We start from the raw sequence: 16,538 nt of genomic DNA on the forward strand, positions 1-16,538 counted from the left end.
TATAATATTATATAGTATGGATGTTTAGATGATTGAATTAGTTTTATGTATGTACATATATGTGTTGTATTGTAAAAGGCAGGGGTCATAGAATAATGGTCGACTTTAAGTTTTAAGAGTGCAAGAGATGTGTGCCATGATTTACCACTTCCTGGCTAAGAACAGTATCATCTGGAGCTCCAATGACAATGTTGTAGCTGTTTGAAGTTTTATAATAATATGTTGATAATATTCCACTCTTCTATAATTTTTTATTGTAACTCACTTGATTTTCATAATGAGCTCTATAATAGAGAAACTTGTAGAGAACAAACAATGATCTCATTGTGCTTTTAACTTTTTTACAACATCATATGTTTTCATATATCCATAATATGATTAATTATTATTCATTATAACATAACAGTCCTACTGAATTCAATATTACATTACATATTATGAAAATTTTGAGAAAAGTGACATCGCTAAAAAGAAGAGCTAGAATATCAAACAAACACACTACGACTGCGGTTTAATAATCATAATATGTTTTATAGTGACGAAACACTGAGTCTTTTAATAAAAATTAAATGCAAAACCTGCACACAAATTGAGCGAAATAATGGGGTATTTGTCGATATGTCGGTGCCTTTATGCAATTGTCTCAAATCGCATCGATTGAACGAAATCAAAGGGTTTTACGTATGTAATTCCGGTGCATTTCTTATTTATAACTTTTTGCATTCCAATCGAGATGCATACCATCAGATAATTAAGTCTTTGTGGTACAATTTTGTACATTGCCGACACGAGAGTACTAAAAATGGCTTTTTATGTTTACCGAAAGCTTTTGTACATTCTCAATGAGCGAACATGAACTATTGTATGTTTTCAATATTAAAATGTGCGTTCTTGGATGTTAATAAGTGTCTCGTGTCATTTGAATAACGGATAAATTATTACCATAAATAATTAATGTAACAACAATTATTATGTGTTCTAAAGATCTCTACGCTAACAAATTTTCTGAATGATTCATTCAGTAAATAGTAATATATGTCAAAATAATTTTAAAAGAAAGGGTTTAAGATTGTATGATAAATTCTTGCACTGATGATGTCACTAAGTGATTTAACAAGTCCAACTGATAAGCGTTTATCTGCAAATGCGTCATATTCACAGGTAGAACAAGGGTTGTAGAACAAAAGGAAACAGCAGGAAATACGGCTCCTCACCTACTTTAATGATAAATATTGCGTGGATAAAGATAAGGGAAGTATGGTGTTAATCTATATCGCTGTAGTTAACGTGTGGGAATGCTGATAAAAATATAAAAAAACTAATCAACACCATTTAAGCTAACTTATCAGAGTTCCGATTATTTAGGTATTAATTAGGATGTTGCTATTTAAAGCAACATCCTAATTAATACCTAAATAATAATACCATAAAATAGATAATTAATATCATAAAAGATATGATGCGGAGTATTAGTCTATAAGTTTTTTTTATGATTACAGAAAACAAACAAAGCAAGCAGCGCCATGTTTATAAAAGCTCGCGAAGCGCGCTCCTGTTCATGCCAATCTCGCGGTGAGCAACTTGTTGCTGTTGTGAACTTTTGTAGAGACAGAGAGCTCAATATCGTGCCTCTCTGTCAGGGGAGGAGCGTAGTGCGGGGAGCACGCCGGCAGCCGGTCGGTCAACTTGCCGAACGCACTCCGTCAGTCAGTCGGCCCGCACGCTTCAGAGAGCGTGGTTGTGTAGCGCTATTTAACGTGAACTCTAGCCGTTATGTGGCGTATTTCGAAACAAGTTTGACGTGAACTTTTATAAAGTTTTAAGTGCAGCTGGATATTATAGAAATGTGCCCATATGAAGAAGTGACTTTATAAACAGTGATAGTTTTAGTGAGGAAATAAAAATGTTGTCGATGGGATTATTTACATTGTGGTATGCGGCATGGTGTTGGATGTGTTCCGGGGCCAGTGCGGCATCTTTGACGAGTCGAGTGGCAGAGGCACCTCAGGAGTGCGAGTGGCAGCGTGTGTCGGGCGGCGCGGGCGAGCCCACACGGGTGCAGCTAGCGTGCTCTCTGCGCACCGCCGCAGGCGCCACCGACCTGTTGGCTGGACTGAGCACTTCTCAAGCTCAGCGCATAACGGCGCTTGATCTTCACTGCACTGATGTTCTTCTATTCGAAAGCTCTCTCGATGTGGGGAGACGAAAAGAGGAAGGAACGGAGCTTTTATCTCGATTCCATAACTTAAAAGAGATGAAAATTGAGTCGTGCAAAATAAGATACGTGCCCTCTGCAGTGTTATCACCTTTGAGTGGACTACGCAGTTTAACGATTCGTACACATAATACGGATTGGTCAGCGATGTCAATGGAGTTTCATCGAGATTCTTTCAGAGGACTTACCGATTTGCGGTACTTAGATTTGGGCGATAACAATATTTGGATCCTTCCTCCCGAAATCTTCTGTCCTCTTTACAATTTGAAGGAGTTGAACATAACTCAAAATAGACTTCAGGATATATCAAACTTAGGATTTTCTGACTGGGGCAATGGCCCAACCGCACCTGGAAAATCTTGTAACACAGTACTAGAAACACTGGATATGTCGCAAAATGAAATAAGTGGTTTACCTGATAACGGTTTATCTAGTTTACGCGCTCTTCAGAAGCTACTTTTACAAAACAATAGAATTTCAACTGTCGCAGACCGTGCCTTTGTGGGATTAAGCGATTTGCAAATTCTTAATCTGTCAACGAACGCTTTAACTGGGTTACCTCCTGAAATGTTTCAGTCGTCGAGAGATATAAAACAAATATACTTGAATAATAACTCTCTTAGTGTGCTCGCGCCCGGACTATTAGAAGGATTAGATCAGTTACAAATACTGGACATGTCTTTCAATGAATTGACAAGTGAGTGGGTAAATAGAGACACGTTTTCCGGCTTGGTTCGATTGATTGTTTTAAATTTATCACACAACAGAATAACAAAAATCGACGCATTACTATTTCAAGATTTGAATAACTTGCAGTTTTTAAGTTTAGAATTTAATAATATCGCTCGTATAGCTGACGGAGCGTTTGCTAATTTGAAGAATCTCCATTCTCTCTCATTAGCGCATAATAATATTATTGAGGTTGATACTAGCCATTTTTCAAACTTGTACGTGTTGAACCAATTGTTTTTGGATGGTAATAGAATAACAAAAGTTGATATTCGTTCGTTCGAGAATATAACTAAGTTACATGACTTGGGGTTGAGTGGTAACCAGTTGTCAGAAGTCCCGGAAGCTATAAAAACACTGAGATTTTTAACCTCATTGGATTTGGGCATGAACAGAATAACAAAAGTATCAACTACACATTTTGAGGGCTTGGATGATTTATACGGGTTGCGGCTTGTTGGCAACAAGATCGAAAAAATATCAAAGGACACCTTTGCCGCTTTACCATCTTTACAAATACTTAATTTAGCTTCAAACAACATTGATCAAATCGATGACGGCGCTTTCGCATCTAACCTACAATTAAAGGCTATTGGACTGGATGGTAATAAGCTAGTGGATTTGAAGGGCATATTCACTAACACGCAACCACTCGTTTGGTTAAACGTATCGAATAATGAATTGTTATGGTTTGACTATAGCCATATACCAACAAACCTTGAGTGGTTAGACATGCATGAGAATAAAATCGAAAGACTTGAAGATACATACGGCGTTAAAGAAACATGTAATGTTAAAATGTTAGATGTCAGTTTCAACAAGATAAGAAACATCGATGAGTTTTCGTTCCCAAGTAGTATAGAAACTATCGTTATAAACAACAATCACATTGAAAAAATAAATCCGGGAACTTTTCTTCAAAAGTATAACCTCAATAAAGTTATGCTTTATACTAATAAGATTAAAACTTTAGACGTTGGGGCTTTTGCGATATCATCAGTTTCCGAAGATAAAGATTTGCCCGAATTTTATATCAGTGAGAATCCATTTGAATGCGATTGTACAATGGAATGGTTACAAAGAATTAACCAATTAAGTGATCTCAGACAACGCCCTAGAGTAATGGATTTAGAAAGTGTAAGATGCTCTTTAACTCATTCTCGAAGCGAATATGATATGCTCTTACTTGAAGTAAAATCATCGGAATTCTTATGCGAGTACGAATCTCACTGTTTTACTCTATGCCATTGTTGTGACTTCGATGCCTGTGATTGTAAGATGACTTGTCCAGATAAATGTACGTGTTATCACGATCTCACCTGGAACTCCAACGTCGTCGATTGTTCGAGTGCCGGCTACGATCACGTGCCAGAACAAATACCAATGGACGCGACCGAAATTTACTTGGACGGAAATGATCTCAATGAGTTAGGAAATCACGTATTTATTGGTAAAAAACGCCTTCAAGTACTTTATCTTAACAATAGCAACATTAACACCATAGAAAATAAAACGTTTAATGGAATAGAATCATTGAGAGTTCTTCATTTGGAGCACAACAACTTAGAAGTACTACGAAACACGCAGTTTACCCGGCTTCAAAATCTCAATGAACTTTACTTGAGTAGCAACAAAATCAAAGTTATAGAGAATGATACGTTTAATTATTTGCCGTCACTGGAGTTCTTAGACCTTGACAACAACGGTTATGTTGATTACATGCCATGGAGAGTAATTACGGATAACAATCCACGCACGCGTGTCTCTGTAGATGGTAACAATTGGGTGTGTGATTGTAAAGATGTAGCGCAGTTGAATCAGTGGCTTATAAAAAAGTCAAAAGATACCGAAAACATGATGTGCTACTTTGCTCACGGGCAACCCATGAACAAAACTATAGCTAATGTTACTAAAGAATGCAAGACTGAAGTTACCACCGAAGAAACGGGAACGGAAACCCTAAAAAGGCTATTCATTGAATCAAATGACGGCGTAGAAAATTATATACCCTATATTGCAGCTGTTTTAATAATAACTATCATACTTTTACTAATGTGCGCGTTGCTGTTCATGTTTAGAGAAGATTTTAAATTATGGATGCATTCGAAATACGGAGTTCGAGTATTTAGTTCAACTCCAAAGGACATGAACGACAACAAGAATAAACGTTTCGATGCTTTCTTTGTGTATAATCAACGTGACGAAGACTTCGTGACTCGTGCAGTGAGTTCCGAGCTTGAGAATTCGGGACACACATTGTGTTTACAGCATAGGGACTTGCAGTTAATCGAGAGACGATCTGGCGATAGTCTAGTTAGTGCTTCGGAAAGTTCCAAAAGACTAGTGATAGTTTTATCGATAAACTTTTTACAACATGAGTGGTACGCGCCTGAATCAAAAGCGGCCGTACAAAGTGCAATTAACTCAGTGAACGTTAGGCATAGACGACAAAAAATTATTTTCCTAGTGACGACAGACTTAAGTGCCATAAACATAGACCCAGACTTGAAAGTGTTGCTTAAAACGTGTACAGTGATAGTGTGGGGTGAGAAAAATTGTTGGGAAAAACTAAATTTTCGATTACCCGATGTAGATTTAACGTTACCCAATCGGACGCTTCATAACGCGAGTAGTACGAAATGTGGTAATAGGGAGGGGTTCGGGAGACACGGGAACTTGAGGTACACGGCGCCTCCCACTTCTCACGATCCTTGGTATAAGTATGGGATGGCGCCTCCCATACTGATGATGTCGAGCCCGATGCACTCCACCAGTGCTAGCGCCGAGGTGTCGGCCCGCAGCACGGAGGACGAGACGTGCTCGGTGGCGAGCAGCGAGGGTCGGCCAGACGACCGCTTGCCTCATCACCATAGTTACGTATCCATAGATAACCATCAGTGCGAAGAGCGACCTTTAAGGCCGGCTCAACAGATTCCTATGTCGAACACGAGGCCTAACAATGTAAGAAAGACTTATTTTGTATAATACCTAATTTTGTGATTATGTAAATATTGTTTTAGTAATTATTAATATAAGTATTATAACGAATCTAATTTCTATATAACTTGAATATTTAACTTGGTGCTGAAAAGTATAGAAACGTAACAGCATTTATCGAATTTGTAATATAAACTCCACTTAATTAGTACTTTAAGTACCTAAACGTTTCTAGTTATGTTATTACAATATATTGCATTTATAAATAATCGTACCTGTGTTATCATGACTGTCGATGTAATTCTTTGCCTTTATTTGTAGTAAAGTTAAAAATACTAGAACATTCCTCATTTTTACATAGCTTGTTATTATTATAAGGTTCCTGGTAGTGTAAATGTTTCAGAAAATAATTGACTAACTTGTGATAATTTAGGTACTTACGTTAAGATACAGTGAGAATGAGCCGTGTGTAAAATATATAATGTACATAGATAACGATTTATGATTAATCTTTCGAAGAACTGAATTGTACCCTAGTCAATTGTAAATAAACATCGTTTTTAATAATAAGTATATAATTTGTGATGTCATTTTTAGCTAGATTGTATAAAACAACGTATTTATTACGCTTCCAAATGCAGAGTATAAATAAATTAATATTTTGTCTAATATATTGATTTTTATTTCTATCTTTTTTATAACTATTAGCAGCAGTATATGAACACAAAATCTTAAATCTAATTTATTTTCAATATTGCAATCACTATAGTTCAAAAATAATTTCTTGCTATTCGATCAACACCTCTATTAGTTTATTAGATGAGATAAAAGGGCACAGAAACGAAAGTTCCATCGTCATAATCAATTTACTAAATCGCTTTATTCACCCGTCCATATTCGGATGTATAAATATTTATTTTATCTAAATTGATCGAGTTGGATAAGATCACAGTGAGGCCTAAGGTTTTAATTTTAAAGAGCGGCCGCGACAGTGCGCGCGCGCCGATTGCCCGCTGCGAAAGAATAAAATAATAAATCATCGTTCGACCTATGAATAAACAACTTTAATTGACTTTATACATAAATGTCTTTTCATATTTGAGAGGTGAAAGAGAATTCAATTTAAATAACGATCATTTTTACAGATTGTATTGATTATAAACTTTAACATTATATACGTATTATTTTTTCATTATTCGATTATAACAAATTTCACGAATTAAGTAACATGACCCGTAAAATGTTATTCAATTCATAAGCAAAATCAACCTTATTTTTAATGAATTGTCATCAAACTTGAATATGAACGATGATAATGTTACACAATAGAAATGAAATTTTATCTTTTTAACTACCTGTGTATTTTTACAAAAATCTATATTACATATTAAGATACGTTTTTTCTGTTATAAAGTTACATGTTTCAAACATTGCATTGAATTAATACTTGCTGATTTAAATATAAAATGGTAATTTGTAGAGTCAGTACAAGATTCATCTCCGGTTCTATAAACAAAATAAGAAAAATAACGTCCATACACGACGAAAGCGAATATCTTAATTATTGACTGTAACATGATCCAGCTAGCTATCGATATCATGTGTTGTTTTCATTTAAAGTTAAATCGTGTCTATCGATTCCACCCATGTCTTGAAGCGAGAGTCATCTATTTGCGACGACCAACCCATACACTCATCACCTTTTTTCTTGCAATACGATACCCCGATCGTTTTAGACGCCATCTAAAACCAGTTTCAAATGGATGTGGGACATCGAGAACTTAGCTGGAAAAATATTCAATGGAGAGGTGACAATCGATTATGTGTCCGGTGGAAACAAAAAGCGGAATGCCTCGATTAGTTACGCGACGACTACGCGTAGGACGCCAAACAATAGATCGCTCCTTACTTTATGATTCTATAAACGTTTATGTCCCTATAAACGCTCTTTTAGCTTTTAGTCAAAGTAAAGATCCGATGCTATCGACCCCTGACAGGTTTATTTAGTGTATTAAATGTTGCGTATTAAAAATAAATTGGCAAACTCGTTACGCGAATTGATTTGGCGTGACTGAAGCAGCAGCAGGTTAATCGTTATTTCAAAAGAATTTTAGCATCCCATTCTGAATGTATGTTGCTCAATCTAGTTGAAAGTATCCATTATTTTAAACTGGTATATTATTTGTAATATATAAAATTTTAATAGTCGAAAATCTACATGCCTGAAGCTATTGCCATAATTTTATATTCGAGTACAGAGAGGCAGCTAACTCGTAACCAAAAGTTATGCGTAGGACGTAGAGTCCATAAAAAATCCGTTATAGCTTTATAAACAAATAATATATTCATTAGATACTTGTCATAACTTGGAACGTTCATAAAACATGCATGCTTTTAAGTGAGATGTTTTTCAAAGTTTCGTGGGCAAGTTTGACAAGAGGTTAATAAATACCACTAAGTAGGTATTAATTATTACGTTTGAGCAAAAAAAACAATGTTTTTAATATCCTGATAATACAAGGATTCATACTTACTGAGTTTTCAAAATTTAATTCTAATGATTTACGTAATAAAAACAGATAAAACTTAAATTTTTAGAAGTCTATGTAATCTCTTTATCATCCGATTTTTATTTATTTTTACCTCTATAATAAACTTAATTCAATCATGAAGTTTTTAAAATAAATAACTTAGTAGTAATTACATTACAATTTTAAGTATAAAAGATGTAGGAAGTTAATGCAAAGCCGTAGCAGTATTAAATAATATATCATTAGCTAATTCATTAGTCTCCTAATTAAAATTTAGTTGTCTAAGAAAAGTCATTATATTGTTTACAATATAATTTACTTTCTATAATAAGATTAACTACTACTTTGCATGAGAATATTATTTTTTTCAAAATACATGATACATTTCTACTGTTCACTATTTACATAATATTATTATTTTCAAATAACCATTTTAATTATCATCAGTAAGACAAATAAAGCCGCACTGTATAACTTTGTTTGATCATTTTTAGGTCTCATTCATAGTTTCATGTACATTGTACACACATTAATTTTATACGTAAAACATAACAACAATAACATAACATAATATTATAGGGCGTATCAAGGTTTAGGTCCTAATTAGGGTTTTCGTGAAGAAATTCTTAAATATCAAATTTATTACTTTATATTCATTTCTTTATAATATTAAATAGAATAATTTAAATCATTTGCCAACATTACCTGATAGAGATCGCTCTAATAAAGAGAGTCAAGTAGTTCCTTTATGATGAATTTATGTAGAAACATAGGTAGAGTAGAGACTGATGTATCATAATATTTGTATTTGTTGAGACAAGCAATTGAATTCAGTCCAATAAGAAGTTTAGTTAGTGATCAACTATCAATTTATTCTATAGTATGGCGATATTGAATGTAACTTTTAAAATACTCCATAGTAACTTTCTATTTTCGAACAACAAATACTAAATACATACGGTATCGTATTTATATGAATGTTTGTCTACGTTCCAGTGCACAGGGTTCCATAATTATTATACTGCAGCTGCTTCCGCCGATGGGTGGAGCTCCGCGTTTTTTTATTAGTGTTTCATAGTCATTGGTGGAAGACATGTTGAGGTATTACAAATTTAAATTCGCGGGGGACGTGTTGAACTTGAAGAATGTAACGCATGTGTTCATGTTTCGGAACTCATTAAGTTTTTGCGTGTTTCTATTCTGAGTCATTATGCGTTGTTTGGGGACAGGTAATAATATAATTAGCGTTTTTGTGACGATGTTTCTAGGCTGTGGGTATGGTACTGATTGTAGGATAGTAGGTAGAGCCATACTACAACTTCCTTAAAAATATAATAAATAAAAATATATATTGTATACTTACTTGTCAAAAGTTTGTGTAGGTAAGTATGCTCCATAAAGCTCAAAGTTCAAATTCAACCCATTTTGTGCCTCGATCATTAAAATAAAAATAACGTATTTTGGAGAATGCGTTTAAATATATATTATTTAATTAGTAAAAGCAATATGTAAATCATAACAAAGATAATGATGACGGTGGGACATGTTAGTGCCAAAAATAATAACATGTACATCTTATAAAATGCAGTAAGAGTGCAATGCGATTTTCACTTGACTTTTTGAGTTGAGTTTTGGGTTATAAAAAAAATTAGGAGGTACTTTGTTTCTTATAGTTGGTAGAAATTACGGTTTTGGAAAAATATTGGAATGCTTATGTAATATGTATGCATAGAGTATGCATAGAGTATGCATGTATGCATAGAGTATTATCAATTTATAATGTTGTTTATCATATTTATATTGCCACCTGCGAAGCTTCCAATAAGCTTGTATGGCAGGCCTAAGTAAATAAAACTTTAATTACGTCAGGAGTTTGCATAAAATTTATTCCGATTATAAATTTCCAAATTAGGTCCATGAGTATTCAGGTGGAAAGGTAATAAAAAATTATATTTCGTTCGTCCCCTATAAAAATGATGGCTGTACCTCGTCATCTTCTGGTAATACATTATTTGATTACTTACCTTTTGCAATTTTACAATTTGAGAAGTAATAATTCATGTCATTACAGGACATGTGTATTTTCATCTCGTGTCATTCTTGGAGATCATAAAAACTAATTGAAAAATGCGGTTTCGTTAGTCATTTTAAGGAATACATTTGTTGGACATTGTAGAAAGGAAATGTCGAGATATGAGTAAATGAACCATTTAACGAAATAAAAATATACTTACAGGTATAAGGCCTCTTTTGAAATGATTCTTCAATTTTAACACCTTTAGGTCCGCGTATACTTAGATCTCTAAATCTTATTTTAGTAACGTTTTTGTAGTAAATATCGAGGAATGAAGAGGATATAAGTACAAATATAACAGTTAAACTCTTCGTTTTCTTATCAAAGTAAACTTACAAAAAATATTGTTTAAAAAAGTAAAATTAGGCTTCATCCAAGCAAAGTTAATTTTTGAAATTGAAAAAAAAAATACATTTTTTGACTAGAAATAATTGTAATTCACGTCACACGTCACTTACCTAACAATTAATATGTCAAAGAGCTATTTATCGAGAAATATTTCGGAATACAATATTTTATAATAACTTCCGTTAAATAACCACAACGTTACCTGGGTGGCGAGGTAGATAACGAATATTTTTAATTATTACCTTCAAAGGGCGAGCATGTAACCCTTAATTTCTATTTTTGATCTACGTTTTAGAATAACATCTGCGCGCCATTAGTCATAGCAGTATGAGAGATTTTTTTATCTTTCGCTTAAAGTTACTGATAGTAGAATTCCGCGCTAAAAGGTATAAAAGGCACTCTACCGCTGATTGTCCCAATTAGCAAGTATCCTGAATTTTGTGTAGGGTAAAAGAGATGTTACTTTACATTAATTATGTAAGTGGTTTCATTTGGTTTATTGCTTATTGTAAAATAGAGTCTTTTTAGATAAATTTTACTGTCAGATAAAACAATTATACCAACATTTTATTCTCTTACTGTTCTCCACTAACTTTGGATACTACACTATATTTTTATATACTTACCTACTTGGATAAAGAAAGGTATCTACCACATTTTAACTGCCTATATTTCTTTATGAAAAATATTATTTCACATACAATCTGAATCTGAAAGAAACGTAAGAATATTTACAAATAAGGACAGGAGTTTTACAGCATTTGCGATAAACTACGTGCTAAGAACGTCGAAGATAACAATTACGAACATTTGGGGAGGTGTTAACATTCCATTGCGATTCGTCATGCACATGCATAATGTTCGTAATTTGGAACATGCAATTGTTTTTATATGTCTTGTCATATATTTTTTTCTGTTGAGTTCAAATCATTAGGCTAATAAATATGGTTATAACGATAGCTGTTAAATATCACAGTTTGTTGAAGGAAACGTCCGCATCTGATTAAATTATGCAGAAAAAGGCTATTATAAGCGTGAAATTAAAGAAACAGTCACAGTGAAAGAATGCATGCAAATTGTACACAAAAGACTATCGCATTCTAATTATTAGGCAATTCGTTATTTCTAATAAATTATTGATTTTTCTTAAAAACTGCGTACACGAGCTATCCCTCTGTAACTCGACCCAACATGGGTATTGGGTAAGTTTGGCTTCACGCAACCGAGGGGTTAACTTAATATGATTTAAGGTCGTGGGTTAGTTAATACGCATACAAATTAGAGTAAAGAACTATCTGTATAATATATCAAATATTTGTTTTAAACGCTTGTTTTCGAAATGATTTGTTTGTGAGTGTATAAGTTAAATTTAATCTAGAATACGAGTCGAATCGTCGTCGAAACGTCTCGATAACTGATATTTATTATAATTTGTTTTTAAATATTCAACGTTATGATAATCAAAAATTATAACTATAATGCACGACAGCATAGCACAGAAAATATGTTTGTCTGCCTAGTCTGCGACTGCTGGACCAGTTTTAGCGAAATTTACACAGGTAGACAGCTGATGTCATAAGGCTTATTTTTAGAAAATTGGTTTTCTTCAAAAAAGTCTTTGCATAAGGAACTAAGCTAAATCCGTCAGATAGCTATATCATTTTGAATATTGTTTACTTCTGAGAGCATTCTTTTTATAGTCATTAGTCATATAAAAAATAAGAATATTTAACATAACTAAATAAAACTGCGTCGTTTCGAAATATGGTCCTATAAAGTATGAATAAAGCTTATTAAGCCCACAGAACTATAGATTAAAAATCCGCCATATGTGAACAAAGGGGAGGGTTGCACTTGTCACAAAAAGTAAGTGGATAGCATTGAATATGGTGATTAGAGCTTATGTGTACACCAAGCTTATTATACTAAGTTTGGTAGTTCGTTAAATTTAATATACAAGAGAATGGATACGCAATTTATACTTGGGGTGTTTTAAATGAGCAATATCATTTTAAGAAACTTCCTATTGGACGACAATTCTGAAATTGCATTTATTTTTATATTTTGGAATTGTTGTTTGATAAAAAACTATCTTCGATAAGAAATATGAATCATTTGTAGGTATGATTTGCAGAATCATTGTGTTGTGCCGACCAGCTATGATATTGAATATTGAATTGAAAATAAAATGTTTCTTGTTATACATTGGTCGACTTCCAGGCTACATTCTCTAACTTCTGTTACTAACGCTTAAAATTTATTATATAAATACACTGATCACTGACATCTTTGAAATACCTACATCATATTTCAAGGCTTTAGTTCGGACATTCAATATTTTCGATGGATGTTTATTTAAGTGACTCTATAGTCGTCTTTTCCCTTCCGAGGCGGTTCACTTGGCCCCTGCTCCCTTTACAATTTGCCGACACAATACACTGTATTCTATATTTTTTTACTTCGGTCATGGTCCTTGAATTACGTAATTAGCGGTTACTTATTGGGACTTGAGAGCGGGTCTCTTACAAATGTTTTTTTTATCTCCAAATTCAATTAATTAGGCTTTGAAGTGCGTAACTATATGCCCGTTTTGGGGGCATTTGGCAATCAGACCTAGATAGATGGCGAATTTTAGTTTACTAGTTACTACTAATATAGTTAAAATATTATCGTTAACTCTTGGTTTAAAAATGTAAGTGCTATCATATTAAAATTAATATCTTAAAAACTGTTTCAATCTTTGGTATAAGATCTGAAGAAGAAATATGCTTGCCGACGTATTTTCTAAGCTCTGAAGAAAGAACTACACAACTTATCCATCCAAATGATACCATCAACTTATCCAAATCATAAGGCATAAGCTAATAACGTACCTACCTACTTCTTACTAAAGAAAGTTGTAACACAAAGTATATAGAATGAAGACATATATCTTTAACAGTTTGCAATTATTACAAGTGGAAACAGCAATGGGGCCGTAGCGACGTGTAGTGCGTACCCGTATAGTATTATTTTACAATAATGTTTGCGTACAATACAGATGCTTGTAGTTGGTAACAGGCTACCTGCTTTAATTAGTACTTGAACGAGATTCGTTTTATAAATAACATTGTCAGGACATTCGTAACATAGTTTCTGCGTAATATAAATTGTAACGTTTTTGCTTGGCTTGAGGATGATACTTGATATGCTAGTTCTCTAGGTGAATGAAAAATTGTTGTGAAAAAAACGCTATGATGCTTACAAATTGGTTTCTTTTTTTGTTGTAATTATATATATAGGTAATTTTAAAGATAAACTTTCACGAATTAAATGTTTTACGAAGATGCATTTGATAAATGGAATGTGTTAAGGAAAAATAAGACGCATACGATCTATAGATATAGGTTATATAGCTGACGAATAGATATTTAATTATTAGGAAAACGTCAGCAGGCATTCTTATTAAAAAGTAAAAACTTATAACGCACACTTGTTAACTAATAAAAAATTCAATTAATAACAAGTGGTCACAAGTGCGACCTACATCATTCATTTGTTATTGTTGGTGCAAACGTTTTGCGTGAATCACCCTATTCAAGGCACCCTCATGAGTAGAGCATTTGGTCTGACATTTACACAATAGATTAAAAAACGCGGCATAAAAAGCATCCGCGGTTATCTATTAGTATCTAGTTAGAGTTACAATCGCAGATGTTACAAAAATAATAATCCGTGCGTGTTCCGCGCCCTCACGTTTCTGTAAAAAAAACATTCCTACCTGAACGGTAACTTTTAAGACAGTAGGGATTTGTTCCGTTAAATAAATAGCTGATACTTAAAGCTTAGCTACGAACAAATTGTTTTTTGAGTTGACTTAATATACAGGGCGGGGTTTACCTAAATTTGGAATGTTTAAGCCCCCGCCGTGTTTAAATTAAAATCGAATGAAATTAAAGTATATTTTGTTCACACAAAATTCGTTTTCTTAATATCATGCTTAGAAAAGTATGCAAAACGTATAATTGATTTGTCTGCAATAAAAACTTTAGCGAGATTGTCACCGACGCGACGATTGGGTGAATTTAAGTCGTGCGTGAAAGATTAAGAAATATCATAGTCAGTGCTGTTTCGTTACGAATCTGATTTATATTATATTGATTGAATTGAAATAAACAGTATCAAAACAACACGCTTCATTGGAAAATAAACCTTATTTTAACCGACATAAGCATTATTTGACTTCTACGGTGCAATGCGAACAGTAATACGATATCCACAAAAATCGCAAGTGAACTAAGGAAGAGGAGTTAGTAGCAACAAGTTTGAGATTTCCTGTTACAAGAGCCACCCATCTGCGAACAAATCACTAACAAAAATATCGAATTACACACATACAACCATTGAAACGGATGTACGGAGCTATGGGAGTTTTCTGGGTGCCTTTTTTAGTTTTTTTGGGTGGACATTGAATGGTAGAGGCCAATTAATACTTCAAAGCCTGATGGGCGTGCTGCCTTGTTCCGACCGGAAAAGTTTGATCGTCACGTACAATGGTCAGTAATACGATATGTACTACACCTGTACACAGCGCACAAAGCGTGTGCGAATTGCATCGCAAACATGCATATATCACGACTTCAATGCTCTTTTTTATCGTCAAAAGTTATCGTCAAAATAAATATTACCTGCATTTAAAATAATCATATAAACCTTCTGAAGTCTTGTAATATATTTTAAAAATCAGCATTTGCATTTATTGACTACTAAATTAATGGTTCTATATTGTGATGTCCAATTTTTATAATTTAGTATCAATTGTTATAAGTTCAACACCCATTAATCTTACTATATTATCATAATTTTGGTAACTTGATATTGAACAAATTTTTGTCTACAGTCTATTGTTTGAATCAGAACAAACGTGAACTTTACAATATTTGAAGAAATATTTCGAATCCAATGTCGGCGGGAAGTGTATCGAGTTTATATTCAAACCCTTCAGTATTCAGGAAACGCAATTGTAAAGTCCTGAAAAACAAGAGGGCGCTGATTTCAATAACTGCTTGCCGCTATCTTTTTTTATTTCTATGTATCTCTATTATTAAAGTTTTAAGTAAGGATATGCGTAATACAAAATCATGTATCTAGTTCTAAAACTAACGATCTAATCTCAAAGTAACTAGTTACTATCACGGCCATCAATTTACAGATAATAGGAGTTACTGCAAGATAATATGATTCTGAATTACAACTTACGTTACACCTGTCCATATAAGTTTATCACTAACAACACTGTACAAATAAATCGTGTAATGTATCTACGAATATCGCATAAAACCTGAGAACCGATAAACTAACGACAAGATAGAGCAAATCTTTAATGAAATCTAGACTGTGAAATCTTTACTGGATTTTAATTGAGGAAGAAATTATTTAGCTCTATCACAGTGGATATCCATAATATTGAACAGGTAGGTGAGAATTTATTTTATTACAATGTCTCAATTCAAAAAACATTCGACGAACAAGAAAAATAACAGTAATAATTAAAAGAAATATTGCGTCGCTGTAAACTGATACCCATAACCTTTATGCAAAACGTATCATAGTCTATTTATATGCAGAATGACATTTAAAATCTGCCGATAAATAAAGTATAGGTAGAACAAATGTTTGCTTGTGGGGGGGCGGTGGCCATATATTATACTTTAATAGGAACCCT

The 16,538-nt window shown here is 33.5% G+C and overlaps 1 pseudogene; it reads left to right on the top strand.

The window, feature by feature from the left end:
• The first annotated feature begins 1,675 nt into the window (after positions 1 to 1,675).
• LOC149482973 (toll-like receptor Tollo pseudogene) lies at positions 1,676 to 6,550 on the top strand (annotated as a pseudogene).
• The last annotated feature ends 9,988 nt before the right edge of the window (positions 6,551 to 16,538 follow it).

This window comes from Colias philodice, chromosome 14 (assembly GCF_061535455.1).
Source record: "Colias philodice isolate Cphi_HAF_F1 chromosome 14, ilColPhil1 Martin Lab GWU primary, whole genome shotgun sequence".
NCBI lineage: Eukaryota > Metazoa > Arthropoda > Insecta > Lepidoptera > Pieridae > Colias > Colias philodice.